Raw genomic sequence first — 15,940 nt, forward strand, 5'->3', positions numbered from 1 at the left:
TATTCTGTTCAGGTTTCATTTAAATATGAACTTGTGTTTGGGGAGAGAGATGCAGCAACTTACCTGCCTGGGAGTAGCTGACATATGGCAAATCCAGTGCTGGATAGTTTTGCAAGCACTTTATTTTAATGTCCTTGAGCCACTTTTTAAGCTGTTCAGCTGAGCTTTCTGCTTACTGCTAGAACTTCAACAGGTAGCTGGCTTTAACATTTCTTGGTGATTTTGAAAGCAATTGACCTCCCCACAGTTTATTTTGATCTCTATCTACAAAGCAAGTGTCACTTAAAACATTTTGTGGAGGTGTACATCAGATGTACAAAGTAGGATTCCTTCTGTGCAGCAGAGGCAGTCCTGCTCTGAAAACAAAACTTTTTCTCCTTCCTGCCCTTTCTACTCCCCTCCCCCCATCTTTCCCATACATTTTGTTCCTCTTCAAGTTCCTTTCCTGTTGGGTTTTTAATCTTTTTTCCAATTCATTCTGCTTTCTGTTTGCTTAATGGAGTTGTGTTTTCTTGCCAGCCCTAGATAATGAGGATATGTGGCAAAATAAACACGCGTTTCAGCTCCTAATAATGCTGCTTTCTACCAAAAGCTAAGGAGGATGCCTAGGCTGGTGTGGGGAGTGCTGGCTCCCTGCACCAAAGCTTGATGAAGTCTCATGTTGGCCCCTGGATGCTGTCATGGCAAGGGGATGGGCGGCAGCAGACAGCCAGAGCAGGGGGCTGCTGCAGTGTGCTGGCAGCTTCCCAAAGGTTCTTCATGACCCTTTGAAGAGGAAAATCCTCTTGTTTCAAGTTTTGTTTTCATGAAAGTGACATTCCCCCATCTTTTAATAGTGGATAGATACAGCTGTAGTGGTTTCTCTTGCTCTGTACTCTGAGTAGCTGTTAGTAGAGAGGGTCTAGTCCCATGACAATTTTGAAATTGACATAGCCATTGTGGGCTATCCTTTGCCAAGCAGAAAAGTTTGGGGTGTGGAGAGGGGCTCCTGATGGGATTGTGATATTTCTGAAAGAAATAGGAGAGCTTTGGAGACCAGGAACTATGTGACCAGTGGTAAAGCAGATCAGAACATGGAGCAAGGCCAAGGAAGACTTTAATAAAGGCACTTTTGTCCTCGATCTTAAAATAGGAAGCCTATGGATTTATTTACAGGGTAAACAGGATTTTGTTAAGTGGGTAGTTGCTATGTGAGAAGGAATACTGGTCATTCTTTGTGAGAGAATTCAGGTGAAGACTAAAGCTGAGCTGAAAACTGGAATTTTAGAAGTTTAGACATCAGTAATAGGACAAAACATGGAGAAAGTCTTCATCACAGAAAGCATTGAGGTAGGTAGTGCTGTTCTGGGAGAAATGTGAAACAAGCTCTTATGTAATAGAAACTGAGAAACTCAGTTCAAGTCTTTGGTATTAACTTGGATGAGCTAGTAAGTGGGAAGTCTGAGTTGATGACAAGTTATGAGAAAATATTCTTTGCTTCAAAGAGGATCCATCAATATAGTTGTTGAGATTGAAATCCAAAGCTGAAATGCTACTTGGTAAAGGGTCTTGCAGGAAAGCACGTGTCAGTCTGGACTGTAGAGAAAGGCAGTTTAGTATTTCTTCAAGTTGAAGATTAACAGCCAGAAAGGCAATACAACTGACCTGGTTTGTAATGCTCAATAGAAGGAGGATTGAGAGAAGGAGAGTAATGATGAGGCTAATAGATGTTCAAAAATAATTCAGATAAGGCTGAGATAAAAGTGCATGACAGTGAGAGACTGGTGAATTTTGAGGATGCATCTTAATTCGTTATTCAGGGTATAACAAATGTTTTCAAAACCTTACCTGTTCCTGGACAGGAGAGCCTATCTGAAGTCCAGGAATCAGGCATCCCAAGTATCCTGCTGCTTGAAGTTCTGTATTTGAATGTGTATTGTTTTCTCATGTGGGATAAGAAATACTGAAATACCATAACTGCAGTTACTGTCTTGACAAGAGATCTAAGATGATGATTTTATATTTTTGGCTCAACTGTCTGCTATATATCTAGGCAAGCCCTGTGGATTCTTGAGAATGTGCTCTGGTTTTTGCAGCTTCTGGACTGAAGCAGCTGCTTGTTGGATTTGGTGGCTTATTGCAAGGCAAAAAGCAGACAGCTCATCATCTCCAGTTCTTAGTTTGAAAGGTTCCGGGACTGTGTTGCTAGTTCCTGGAAAGACCAGGCAGCTGCACAGGGTGGTGTAGTTGTCTCAGGATGGCTTAAAGGAAGGCCCTCTGACGTAGTAGCCAGTGCCTATGTGAGTTCAGAGATTCCTTTAAACTCTGATGAGGGGACTCTCACTAAGAGTATAATTCTTGCCTTGAGTTGTTTTAACCATGAAGAATTAAACTGAGAGTTTATAGTGAGCAATTTACTATCTCTCTTGATTTAGGAAGGAATCATTCAGAAAGTGAGTTAAATAGACATTTCTGGACTGCCTCAGGATGTTAGTCTGGGAGAGAACTGCTAAGTAATTCAGTTTATTTATCAGTAACATTGTGAGGTGTCTGCTGTGCTTTGCATTCAGTCAGCTCTGTAAGTGGAGTACAACCTCACTCATCTTTACTTTAATCATCATTGTTTCATTGGGGGGAAGTGAATAAGCAGGCTTCAGCTTCACTTCCCTCTTATTTCTGTATTGATCTCTACAAAGGTACATTGTCATTTTCACGTGCTTCTTTATTTCTGTTGTAATCTTTACAGAGGTTACTGAAAAAAATTTGCCTGTTTTACCTGCATTTCTCCTTACTACAGTTCTGCAGTATTCCCCAGCCCACACTGTTTTCTCTCACAGAAGTGATTCTTAGTGAACATACTTTCACAGCTCAAACAGGACTTGAACCTTGTGGCAGCCATGCTGAAGGAAGGGGTTGTTTGGTAGAAATGGCACGGCTATTGGAAGAATCAGGTTGTTAGAGGCAGCACTAGAACAGAAACATGTCTTACAGCTTGGGAATCTTTGTAGTACATAGCGGCCTGAGAAGTTGAGCATATTAGATGTTGCACTGAAACTATTAAAAAAAAAAGAAAAATGGAAGGAGGGTGTTTGTGTGGCTTTGCTGTGGTTAAGGTGACTGAAGTCTTGAACGGTGAGTTCTCAGGGAAGTAAGTTAAGGCCTCACACCCACTTGCTACCCCCTGCCCAAACCATGACTACTTAAATTTGTGAAGTTAAAAAATAAAACCTTGGCTACAGAAAAGATGGCAGGTGAAAGCAATTGCTTCCATAGCTCTTCTCATAAGAAATTTCCTTGATGGTGTGATTTAAAAGATTAATCTCCTTAATCTCTTTCTCTTCTTCACCTTTCTCTGTCTCCTCTCCCAAAAGAAACCAGGATGCGTACCTTTCTGCCTGCCTCTCTGGGTGGACAACCTCTGGCTTGTCACTGGTTCACATGTGACTTCCCTGAGATTGTCGCATGACCAGTGGCACAACTGGACTGTGCAGTAGGGGCTGGTTGGGCAATGCAGATTTTGGCTGTCTGAGGAACTGGACTAGGAGGGGTTCTTAGAGGTGAATATTAGTGTCAGCTGGGATGCAGGCTGTGTGCCTGAACTTGTCTCCTGGTGGGGCTTCTGGGATCTGCTGCTGTCTTCCTTTGTGTGCCTGTGTGTCGCTTGGAGTTTGGCGGTGGGTTCTGTGGCTGCCCAACATTAAGATTTTTGGAGGGAAGCTGGTAGGGTCAGGAAAGTTTAAAATCCATTCTCTAATTTGACAAGGTGTGACAATGGTGGTGTTTTGGGGCAGGGTGCATTTTCTCTTCAGCATATGCTGAAAGCAGCTGTTTCTGTGTTGAGCCTCCAGGTAGGCAATGAACTTTGAATAGCGAGATCGATTCAATGTGGCTGTGGGAGTGATACCTTTGATACACCTTGACTTCTCTCTTCTGGAGTGAAACAGCACATTTGCAGCAGTCATTAGGCAGTCCATCCTAATGAGGCAGATTGATCTATGGACAAAAATTTCTGGGCAGAAAACCTGGGGACTAGGCAGCTGTAGCACCTGCTTCCACCATGTTGGCTTGACTGCCTCCTTCCCTCAAGGTGCTTTTTCTTAGGCACATAAGCTGTCCTCTGGTAGGTTTGTTTTGGATACTGGTGACAAAAGTTTTTTCTCTTTTCTGCTTATCCAAAATACTTGTTTCTCCATCATAATGTTTATTGAGATTGGTGGCTGTTCCCAGGGTTTTTTGGATTTTTGATTTTTGTTTGCTCATTTTTTAAATTAGAAAACTAGAATGAAATCTGCCAAGCCTTCTTTACCCTCCTTGTCTAGGGTATCCTTATCTTGATATTATAGTTGTAAGAACTTTTTTCCTTCTGATAGAGTAGTATACTTAAATCTGTGTAAGAGTACTTTTTTTTTGGGATGATAAGTTTTTTGTAGCTTTGAAGATAGCTGGAAGCTGTTGAATGTTGTCTTGTGGTCCCTCTAATCATTTGTAAGCCAGGGTATGGTTTGAGAAGTGCAGTGAGCTAATTTAACCAGACATTGTTCTGAAAGGAGAAGTTTCCTCTCTGCCTTTGTCCCCCTGCACCCCAACTCACAACCACACGGCTCTGCTACTTTTCTCTGGCAGCAGTGCTTGTCAGGTCCTTCTGTGCGCCACTTTAGTTCACCAAAATGGCAGAAAAATAACTCTGTAAAATGGAGAGCATTTTGCTGTTGTAATGAATCAAACTAGCTCATAAAAGGATCTGATGAACACCAGAGCTGGTACTAAGGACGAGGGGGGCCGCTGGCTTGGAGAGCAGCAAGCCCTTTTCATCTTTTCATTTTGGTTGCAGTGAGCAAGTGGATTGGATCAGTTGCCTGGGAACCTTCATGGGAGAAAGAGAAATAGAGTAATCATCTGTGAAGCAAAGGACACAAAAAGAAAAATGTGCTGGCCCGAGTTAAAATGGATATTAAAATTTGTTTATTCCATTGATGCTATGGATTGCATGCTATAAATTGGTTAGATTTAATAATCCACTGACCAGAAATCAGTTTTCCTCTTCAGGTAGGAAAACAAAGGCCTAAAAGATTTACTAATGTATAAATAACTTGTTTGCTCTTTCAAATGTGAAGTATTTAATCTTTGAAACAATTTATTCACAAGAAAAGGGGGAGGGGGCTGTTTTGGGTTGGTGGGTTTTTTTGGTTGTTTTGTTTTTTGGTTTTTTTGCAAGATTGAAATCCTCCATTAGGTTCATCAGCTTTGAGTCAATTTGTCTGTCTCAAATTTTATCACGTCAGTGTTGTTTCATTGTCATCAAGTTTCATCAGTCAGTAATTCAGTGGATTCCATTATTCAGAGTATTCCCAAGTATTTATATTTTCCTTCTGGTTTGAGATGGAATGAGTGCTTGGTCCTAGTAGGTGGCTGAGGCTGTTACTTCCTATCATAGTCTTAAGCTTTCTGATAGTGAAATGAATGCACTCCTCCTTGTTAAAATTGGTGAAAAAAAAGTACATTGCTAGTCAAATAACATGCTGCTTGGTCACTTCTGTAATACTGTGCTCTTGCTGCTCTCCAGAGAGAGAAATGGGCAGTTTACATTGTGTAGCTTAACAGAGGAATGAACACCTTACAAAAACTCAGGGGTTCTGACTGCAGCTTCTGCTCAATCCACCTGTCAGCTTGAGATGACTCTTTCAGCATAGCAGCAACGTGCCATTAGAAGCTGCTTGCTTTCTGAAGAGCCCTGGCTTTTTTGTGTTTATTGCCTGCAGTGTGACAGAAAGGGACTTCTTGGCAGGTGGAAGAGTAGAAGCTCATGCTGTCCTTCCTGTTTTTCTCAAGATTTGGGCAATTGCATGTGTGTTAATAGAAGGCAAATTCTTGCCATAGTTACAAAACCCCCAAACCTTCATGTAGTGCATCTTCTAGATTCCTTTCCTTGGGTTTTACATCTAAAAAATTATTTTTCAGGGTCTACAGGGGATGTCAGGAGGTGCAGGAGAGGGGATGTACAGATTCTATCTTACGGGCATTGTAAGCTGCATTTGGTGCAAACTGTGAGGAGCGGTGGCCCTGACTAGTGTTGTGTGTGTTCAGAGTGAATATAGTAGTTACTAAAAGCAGCTTGTTTACATTAGGAATTTGTATGTGCTAGCTCTAATGGGCTTTAGGAAGCCCAAAGCACAGCTGTGAAACATCTGTCTCTGGGACCAGATCTTGTCTGTCTGATGAGTTGTTGTCCTTCATTTCATGTTCAGATTTACACAAGAAATAAAACTTTTTTTTTTAAAATAGAAAAGTTCTTCAGCCGTCCTGCTTGAAGACTGGTTTGTACTTGAAAGGCTATCATGCTGTTGTCTTGAACACAGAACTTAAAATAGTGACTCAGTATTAACTTAACTCCACTTCCTCTTTAATCCGATCATCTTGTTGCTATATGACCTTACAACACCTTAATTTAAAGGCTGCTTATTCCAGTGGATTACATTTCGAGGTGTCTGGTGTGGTAGGCATTGCTACAGGAAGGGCTTAAAAGGAACTTAAGCATTGCCTCAGAAAAAAAAAAAAACAACCCAAAGTGTTGGAATAGGAGCAGTGAAGGTATTTTTCCACTTTGGGATGCTTGCTGTTGCTGGTATATGGACAAGGCTTGCTCTGAAAAGAGTGGGAGAAATTTTGGGCATATAGTTCTGCTGTACCATAAGAAAAAGTACATTCTCTTCCAGTGAATGTGATGCTCCCTGTGTTAATTACACATGGAAGTGTTAGAAGGCAAAATATCTGTTAAGTTCATGCATCTCTGAGTGCTTGGATGGTTTTTCTTCCTTTCAAGGCCAGTGACCTGAGCAGGTGGTTGGAAGGCTGGAGTAGCACCCCAGGTGCTACTCCAAACTGGTGTGCCAGGTTTGTAGTGATGGGCTTTGTGTCTGCCATATTGGGATGTGTAATAGTTGCTGATTACCAAGCAGCATTCGGTAGAGGATCTTGGTTCTTTACCAAGTGTTAATTCTGTCTTGCTGCTGCTCTTGTGAAGTAGATAAATGCCATCCTAAAAAGGAGAGTTGGTCTGACATTCAGCACTTGGGACAGATTTTTAGTTGGTTTTTTTTTTTTTTTTTAAGTGTTTAGAGCCTGTGTCTGAACAGCCTGCTATTTTTCAGAATTTATCTTCTTCCTTTAAATATTTTTCTTGGGAGTAAATTCTAAATTGTATTTTTTGTATTGAGTTTAGGGACCATAAGCTTCTTCCTTGTCCTCTACAGTTTCTTAAACAAACTCTGCCATAATATCTTGAGCTTTGACTTAGCAGTCGAAGAGTTCAGAGAGTGTACTGTCTACTCTGTGCTAGTAGTCATTTTGACTCGCATTTTCTGTCAGGTTTTTCTTCCATATCAAGTCAGGTATTTAACCTGACTAAACTAAACTGAAGCCAAGTAGATTATCTGTTGACTGTGATCTGGGAGTTATGGGGAGTTTTACTGTACCTGTGAAAACTAATCATTTAGGGTCCTTGAAAATAAACCACTGGCATGTTCTTTTCTGTCTCTGACAGAGGTCTAGCAGAAGGTCTGTTCTACATTGGGAATATGCTGCGGCCTCCAAGCTTGGGCTGTGCCCAGCACAGAATGCAACAGCACCTTCCATGGACTGGAGAGAGCAGGGGTAGGCTGGAAGGTGCAGAGAGACTGGTTCTTCCATTGTTTACAGAAGCAATTGCTGTGCCTTCTGTATTTGCAGAGGAAAAATTCTGTACCCCCTGTTCTGGAGATGGGCATGGTCCCCACTTTATAGGTAGTAGAGAGGGCTTGATTTCAGCAGCTAAGATATTGCACAATGACTTGTGGATTGGAACCAAGGATTGAATTCAGTCTTCCAGTAATTCCTTTAAGTGCTTAACCTAAATATGTTGTAGTTATTTTAAGTACCTTTTTATAACAGTTGTAAAGCTTCAGGCCAGTGCTTTGGGCTGATATTATCTTTTACAACTGCTGTTTAAATCAGAAAAAGTATGAATATTTTAATTTTTTCACCACTTAGTGCTGTTTTTAAGTCTTTTTCCTTCAAACATGAAAAGATTGTTGTAGTAAAAGTTCAGCATTCCTAATATTTCAGTGTATAGCACAACTTTAATTTATTAAAATCACACCTTTTTCAGTTGTTAAAAAAATGAACTTAAAACCCACTGTAGGTACTGAGTATGTCCAGAGATGTACTGTATGTGCTACAGTATTTAGTATTATCAGTGTTTCTGTTTCTTTTGTTTTACTCCTTTAAGGGGTTACAACCAGATCATATACTCTCTCTAAATTTTCTGTTGTTGGAATAGGGATAATCTTTTATATAGGATAAGTAGAATTTCAGCAGACTCTAATACAGTTTTGGGTGTCCTTGTCTCTCTCATGTTGTGGTCCTCTAAAGTGTTGTAATCTCACTTACATTCTTGAAGTACTGGTAACATGGATTGAAATACAGTATCTTCATGAAAGGAGGTGAAATGCTATACTGGAAATGGTGTATTATTGAAGTAGCATAGTTGTCAACACCTATTAAAACCATGTTGTGAATATCATCTTTCTTTTATAGTACCAGAGGTCTGAATCCTATTTCATAGCGACCAGGGTGGAGGCTACCCAGAAACAGAGCAAACCCCTTAGCCTCCACAGCTCTGCTGCTCAGAATTGTCTTGGAAAAAGTGATAGGTAATGCTTAATGAATTTCTCTTGCATGAATTCATCTAGTTTTCTCTTGGTCTGTGTAAACTCTTGGCTTCCATTGGGACTGTGGCAGAGTTCTGCAGCTTAAGTACACATTGTATGAAGAACTGCTTCCTTCTATTTGTTTTATTTTGAACCTACCAGCTGCTAGTTTTGTTTGTTCTCTAGTTTCCGTGTTAAAAGAGGAGAACAGTGGTTCACTGTGTACCTGTTCCATGCTGCTTGATTTAGTATACTTTTTTATTCTCTCCCTGGTTGGCCCTGCTTGAGGCTGGAGATTCTGAAGGGTATTCAGACGCCCGTCACCCGTCTCTGGTCCATCAGTAATTTTAATTTTGAAGTGGAGGTGAGAAGAGCAAACACGGTCACTATAAGCACCTCATAGACTTAGGTATCCCATTTCTTGTGCAATTCTGTGCTTTTTTTTTTTTTTCATCTCTTTTTCTTTAAACATTCTTAGTGTTCTGTTTACTCTTCTTACAAATCTTGTTTTCCTAGACTATTTATTCTAGCTCCCAAATCATGTCGGGGCTCAGTAAAATATATATAAAACAGTCAGATTGTATTATCTCACGTGCATTGCTATCAATTTCCTTTCACTGCATCTCATCTGCAGTTTATTACACTTTCAGTGGGTATGATGGTCTGCTGCTTCCTGCATAGTTGATTTTAATTTTTAACAAAATGAACTTGTTAATACTATTAGCAAACTCACTTCAAAGTTCACCTGTTTCTAGGTCTTTTATGTGCATACTGTCAGCACAGGTCTGGAAAGGGGCTGGGTAATGTTTCCCAATGTTCACTTCCTGATTTAACCTGGTTACTTTAATCCATGAGAAGATCTTCCTTCCTTTGCTGTTGTAGCTTAGTTTCCTTAGGAACCATTGCTGGAGGACCTTTGTTCAGCAGCTGGCATGTGTTTTGGTCATCCAGGTTAGCTCAGACTTTGGCCACTTATCAATTGCTTCAGTGAAATCTCCTGTACTGGTGAGACAGGACTTTGCTGTGGGAAGGCATCAGTGTCTCTTCTGTAGTCTGTACTTTGGGATGTGCCTGTGGTTCTTCTCTTTTCAACTTACTTGCCCTGCTGGGACATTAGATTTGCAGGCTAAAGGTATGACCACCTTTCAAAACTGATGCACAACTGGCAACAAGGCAGTGTTGGAACCAGAGATCTTAAATGGCATAGTGGACAGATAGGCTATTTTATCCTTCAGCTTGGTGAATGCCATCCAGCTGTTGGTGAGTACATTGGTGACTGCTGCTGTTTGCTTTGGTTTGACCAAAACTTCCTCTGAAGATTATTGTGCCAAAAAAGATGAAAGCTTGCCTTAGTTTCTTCAATGACAGCAGATGTAGAAAACTTGTAATTTTTATTTTCTTGGAATAATTCTTTCCTGACTTGGTTATATGTTAGTCCAGTGGATTCTGTAGGAGGCTCCCTGTACCTGGCATTTGTGTAAGGACCTTTTATGACTTCGCCCCTCTAGGAGCAGATCTTTGTTTGCAATTTTTTTGCTAGTTCCTTTGGTCCCCTCTTCTTGAGAAATGTTCTTACTGATAGCCTTCCCAGCTTGAGGTTTAACTTTGATGCATTTTTTCCTCATCTCTGCATTTTCAACCTAGTATTTTTTGTCCGTTTTCTGTAAACGTTTTGTCAAACTGCCTGATTTTGCTTCTCTTACCAAGCTCTTCCTCATTTTAATGCTTTTTTCTCTTTGAAAGTAAGCACTCCAACGATGCATTTTTTGTTGTTAATTCCTGTTTAAGGAATGCTGAGCTTAAATATATTTAATGGATTTCATTAGCAGTAGCCATGAATCATGATAAAGTTAAGTCAAATATGACAGGAACAAATCTGAATCATAATATAATTTTGTGGATGTTTAAATAGTCCATGTTCTAGTTAAAATGTGGCAGTGTTGCCCCTTGTGCTTCAGTGTAACTTCATATAAATACTTTGATACATACAGTTTAAATGCTTTTTTACTGTAAATCCTTCTTGCCAGCAAACCAGTCACCTTACCAAGTTGTACAAATGGGATGGAAATTTATTCTGAATGCCACTGATTTATTTAGGAATGAGACAAAGTATGTGACTGTGTCCTTCAGTTATAATTCCCCATCAATTGTAAATTGATGCATTTGTTCAAATACACAGTATAAAACAGTGTTACAATCAAGCTGCAGTTATCATGGGAACCATAACTTCTACTTTTCTTTTTCTTGGCTCTCTGTGTAAAAAACTGTACTGTAGTATATTATTTAATTGTTTAGTACTAAGGTCTCTCTGTTTTATCATAGTATGTGACATGCTACAGTACCAGCCTGTATAAAAGCCTTTGGTGCTTGAAGCAGTGGTAGAACAGTAAGAGTTTATTCATGTCTTCATGTATAAGTGTGTGAGCACCATATTTAGAAGAACTTTTGCACAAATCATATCCACTTCGTACTGCAAGATTTTTGAGAATTATGTTGCTTTGCTTAGCTGAGAATGACTTGGAAAGACCTAAGTCTATAAATCTGAAGGGCATCACTGTTACTTCTGTGTTTCTTTTGATAACTTGTGTTAGGGAAGAGGCTCTCCTGAAAGTTACTTGCTCTTTCAAAGTAGTTTGTATCATGCAGTCACACAGTATTTTAGCACAAGCAACTGAAATTTGAGGAATTTTATACTAAAGTAATGGGGAAAAATGTTGGCTGTGTTAAGAACATGAAATATTTAAGAACTCATGGTCATGAAAGTAGGCAAACTGGTTTTATAGAGAAGCGGCAGTTACATTTTCGAAATAGATGCTCTGAAGGGTGCCAAGTATGAGTTCATAAAATGAAGAAATAAACAGAATTTTAAAAGAGATCTTACAAAATTAATTTTTTCCTTAACAGGAATGCATGTGTCATGAAAGGCTTGTGCCTTTTCAATTGTTGAGGAGTCATGATCCTGCTTTGCTAAGTTAATATTTAAGCTTTCTCATGAAACCTACAACAGCTTCAAGATAGCATGCCATATGTACAAAATAAATTAATCAGTTGTTTTGTTATCTACTTAAAAGTTAAGTTGCAATCAGTGTCTTTACAGGTAGATTTGCTGAGGGTAACAGGAAAAGGAACTGTGCAGAAATACAGGGTTTGTTTTAAGAAAAAACGTAGAGGAATTTTAGGATGTGGTCATTTCTTAGTTCAACTAATACAAGCAAAGGACCTCAAAGAAGGTGGAGAGGTGTTTTTCTGTTGCAAAGAAAAGGTTGGTAACAGAATTTGAAGTAACAAGAGTGGAAACTAATCCAGCCTAGACACAATTAAAAGCAGCATGTTCTGGCATGGTAAATTCTCTTAGGTGGTGTTTAGTGAATGGCTGCTCTTGCCATTCATTTTTGTATCTCTTCCCTAACTAATACATTTTGAATTTTGCCTCCTAAGTAACTTTTGTGAAGAATAGAGGGGAAATCTAGAATTTGTGTAAAAGCTGAGTAGTTGTGCAATAGTAGGATGTATCTCTGCTATTGGAAGATCACAAACTATCAGTCATTTAGCACTGAGTTTTAAATGGAATAGGTGCTTTTATAGGCTGATTTATTAGAATGCATTGCTTATAGGCTTGTTGAAAAATGTCACTAGCAAATTTGATGTGAAAAAATGGTGTGAATGCTGTTGGGGATTTTGTCATGGGCTTTGAATAGCTGATAAGCAAAATGAGGTGCTGTAATGCTGTTGTTTTCTCTCTTAACCTCCCTGTCCCTTATCCCCGCCCCCACAAAGGATTTTGAAAGTGGCACTGAGAAGGGGAAGAAGGTCTTCATCCAGTAGCATGAACAAAGCTATGGATCTTAGATTTTGTTGCCCCTATTTCTTTGAACTTTCTCAAAGGCATATATCACTTGTGTTCCCTCTGCCCCCAGTAATAAGGCAGTATCATCTTTTGGGGCCTTTTAAAATGCCACCTTTCTGTTCACCAAATGCATCTTTCAAATAAGCTTGGTGTTGATGTTGGTGATGTTGATCTTTTAGTAGTACCTTAATTTTAATCAAAAGGAGGGATGCATTGATGAGTGGCATGAGATGAAATCATGTGTTTGTTTTAGAGGACTGGAACTTAATGATCTTTAAGGTCCCTTTCAACCCAAACTATGATTCTGTGATCAGTGAAACAGTTATGCCTTGGCAGAATGGAGTTGCACTGTAGGGTTTGTTGTAGGAAAACTTACTCTTTGACAGAAAGTTGTCAGTTTTCCTTTTCTTTCCTTTTGCTTTTTCAAAGGCCTGGATATATATTTGTCATTCTGCTCTACCCTTAATTTAACTACAGTAGCAAACTCTTGGAAATTTTATGTGGAAAATGCTTTAAAATGTTCATGAAGATGGACAATCCCATCATGGGTCTGATGACTCCTTTCCACCTTCGCCATGGGATTATTGATCTGGATCAGACATTTGCCCATCACTTGGCCACACATTCTTAGTAATGAGATAGGTAAGGATAAGAAGTAGGAATCAAATTGTCTGTTTCTGTGTAAGCACAGTTTCTGTATGGTCATGAATGATGATTTTTCTTTCCTCCAGTCTCCTTTTCCCCATGTATGTCTAGAAAAGAAATAGCCAAACTACCAGTTAAATGTTTTTCTTAGATAAGTAGAAGAATAATGTGGGCATTTAATGTACTGGGCATAAAATAAAAATTATTATCTGAATATTCAGGTAGATTTTAATGTAATACAGAGAAGTTGTATGTTGAAGTAACTTCTGAAAAGCATGTAACTGCAAGGAAAAGAAAAAGGCAACAAAACAGTATGGCAAATTTGAGTGGGTAAGCAAGTTGGGGCCTTAAGGTGAAGGGCCTGGATAATTTCAGAATATGTGGACAGGATTAATGGAGGCATGTTTAGAATTGGTAACACTGTTGACACCAGTGCTACAAACACTGCATTTTTATAGGCTGGAGCCCCATCCATCATCTCTAGCCATTTCCAAAAATCAAGAGATCTGAATTCTCTTACCATATTCTGTCTTGTGATACATTTGATTAAACCTAGCTATTCTTCTAGACTTGGAACATCATTACCCTGTGAGATTATGAAGTTGCTGTGCATTACCTAATGGAATCCGTAATATGTTTAAATACATACATAACTGGCATTTTCCTTGTCAAAACCTGCAAACTTCATATTAGGTTCTCTTGTGTCTTGTAATATCTCTTTAAAATGTTTGTGGAATTGGTACCTTGGATCTTCTGTGTAATTAACAGCATCCATAAAAGTTATCTGTGAAGGCAAGATCATTGATTGGGGTTTTGTTGCGGGTTTTTTTGAGATGAACAAAATCTAAAGTAATACATGTTGTGAAACTTAGTCCAGGTCAGGGTTTCTTTAATATGAAATGTCATTCACTGGAATTAGACTGATTACGTACTCAAGCTTCTGTTTTGAGATACAGGTATTTTCAACAGTGGAAGGTTAAAAATGGTATCTTGAAATATGCTTCTGTTATCTTGAAATATGTCTTGAGTCAGCAGCTAAGTCAAGTTCTGGTTTTGAAACCTGATAGATCCCAGCCTCTGGTATTCCTTCAAATAAAACTGTCTTTTGCTTAGAGATTGGACATTTGGAGTTAGTCATAGATGTGAGCTTTGTGAAGTTGCAAAAGTGAGGCTCGGGTTACAGAGCCAGAAATCACTCTGTTAGAAGTTTAATTTGTTCGTTCAAGAGATTTGGCATAGTTGAGGGTAGAAACCTGTTCTCCAGAATAGCGTTCACTTTCCCTAAATCCGTGTGTATATTTCATTTTCTCCTGGCTAGATAACTGACTGCAGCAAAGTGATTATGTGAGGGAAAGCTGAAAAATTACAAAAGAAAAATTGCCCACTTGCACTAATTTTTTTATATTAATTACAGGTTATTCTTCATTTATGACCTTTAAAATCCATATTTCCTGCAAAAGAACTAATAACTCTTTAGCAGATCAAACCTTTCTCTCTGGTCTGTAATAAATATGGCTTATGTTGTAGATACTTGCTGTAAGCTTTGGAATCAGATTTCTCTCAGTCTATACATTTTTAATTTTCTTATACTATTTGTTGAATATAATTATGAGTTAGTTGATGATCACTGAATAATTGCACTTGATAGACTGAGTGAATCCACTATGTCTAACTTTTGGTAAAAGATCATCTATATAGTGATGCTGAATGATAAAGACATTCTAATGCTAATTTATTTTGCTTCAGGAATAGTACTGCAATCCAGTCATATCACACTTGCTCTCCCTTTAGAACAGCCTCTAAATTGTTGGAGAAGCATCCTGTGTGATAGCTCTTGTATTCAATGAGTTCTTGGATGTTTCTGAGAGATTTATAGTGAAGTCCAAAGCATTTCAAGGCCAACTGTAGCAGTCTTGTCAGATGCAGCTTTACAGCCTAGTGACTTATAATCAGAGTAGAATGTAATTAGAAATTGTCCGTATCTTTACTGGGTACTGATGAAAACTATGGCTCAAAGGTTAATTCAAATAATAATTAATATTGGTTTCTGTCAGAACAGGGTGGTAATGAAATCTCTGTTGTACAATGACTCTGATTTTAAGAAGAGGGTGCATAAGAAAACTAGAGTTTACCTTTTCTTATTATATTCACTTATCTTACAATCAGCATGATGGCTTGATAAAGCATAATTTGAGAGCAATTTAAACATACTCAGAAATATTACAACCTACAGTGAAAATCATTTAATGTGTTGCATCTGTTTATGGAGATAGATTTATGGCTAGATTGCTGAAGTAGATGGATTTACTACAAATGATCCTTAAGGACTGCATATGAATATTTTGTTGTTGATAATTGATCAATACCATGTGTTTGTGGAAAGTCTTCCTGGTAAGATTTACTAGCATGAGAAATGTGGGATGTTACATTGATGTTTGTTTAAATTGGACTAGTTTCAAGGAAAGCGATAGACCAGGTTTTGCTGGCAACCAAAACAAATTCTGTTCAGTTTCTTTTCCCAAGCTGAAACTTTCTATTGGAAAAAAATAAATGCTGTTAGCTTTGCTGAAGCTGAACCCATAATTTTTCAGTTGCCAGTAGTCAGTAAGCTACTAGGCCTGTTATTTTGAGAAGCATTTAATGAATACTTTGCTGTCACCTGGTTTTCCTGTATCTGGTCTGATCTTGTTCTTAAAATTTGCCTACCAAAAAGCTTCTCTAGAAAGTTACAGCTGTAGCTTGGGTTTATGGGTCACATAGTTCTGCATAACTTGCCTTTCTCACA

The 15,940-nt window shown here is 38.8% G+C and overlaps 1 protein-coding gene across 8 annotated transcripts in view; it reads left to right on the forward strand.

The window, feature by feature from the left end:
• The window catches only part of CHD7 (chromodomain helicase DNA binding protein 7), a 132,954-nt gene that overhangs the window by 6,268 nt on the left and 110,746 nt on the right, over window positions 1-15,940 (forward strand). Inside the window, exon 1 of one of the 8 annotated variants that reach the window (XM_059861056.1) lies at window positions 1,202-1,329. The exons of the other annotated variants lie outside the window; for them this stretch is intronic. The gene's annotated coding sequence lies outside the window, so the exon portion shown is untranslated. Of the gene's footprint in view, window positions 1-1,201; window positions 1,330-15,940 lie in introns of those variants that run through there. 8 annotated transcript variants of the gene reach the window in all.

This window comes from Haemorhous mexicanus, chromosome 1 (assembly GCF_027477595.1).
Source record: "Haemorhous mexicanus isolate bHaeMex1 chromosome 1, bHaeMex1.pri, whole genome shotgun sequence".
Taxonomy (NCBI): Eukaryota; Metazoa; Chordata; class Aves; order Passeriformes; family Fringillidae; genus Haemorhous; species Haemorhous mexicanus.